Genomic DNA, 308 nt, shown 5'->3' with positions numbered 1-308 from the left:
CCCAGAAAACATGTTTTCCCACCTCAACACCTGAGTTATTTGGGAGAGGGTGGACATTCATCCTAAAATGTACTCTGGGTTAAATTCATTATCGAATGATTAGGTAGTAAATACCATTTTACTTTTCATAAATATCACAACAAATGTATTTAAAGACTGCTTTCTCTGGTATCAGTCAGAGGTTATGTGTGACACACCCCAGTAAACATCAGTATTAACGTCAGAATACATCTGAACGATGATCCGAAATGATGTCACTTCCTCTTTATGATGTCACTTAAAGCAACAGTTCATTAGTTACATAAATT

Source organism: Zeus faber (genome assembly GCF_960531495.2).
Source record: "Zeus faber genome assembly, chromosome: 18".
NCBI lineage: Eukaryota > Metazoa > Chordata > Actinopteri > Zeiformes > Zeidae > Zeus > Zeus faber.
The sequence above is the reverse complement of the archived record's forward strand: the minus strand, read 5'-3'. Positions refer to the sequence as shown.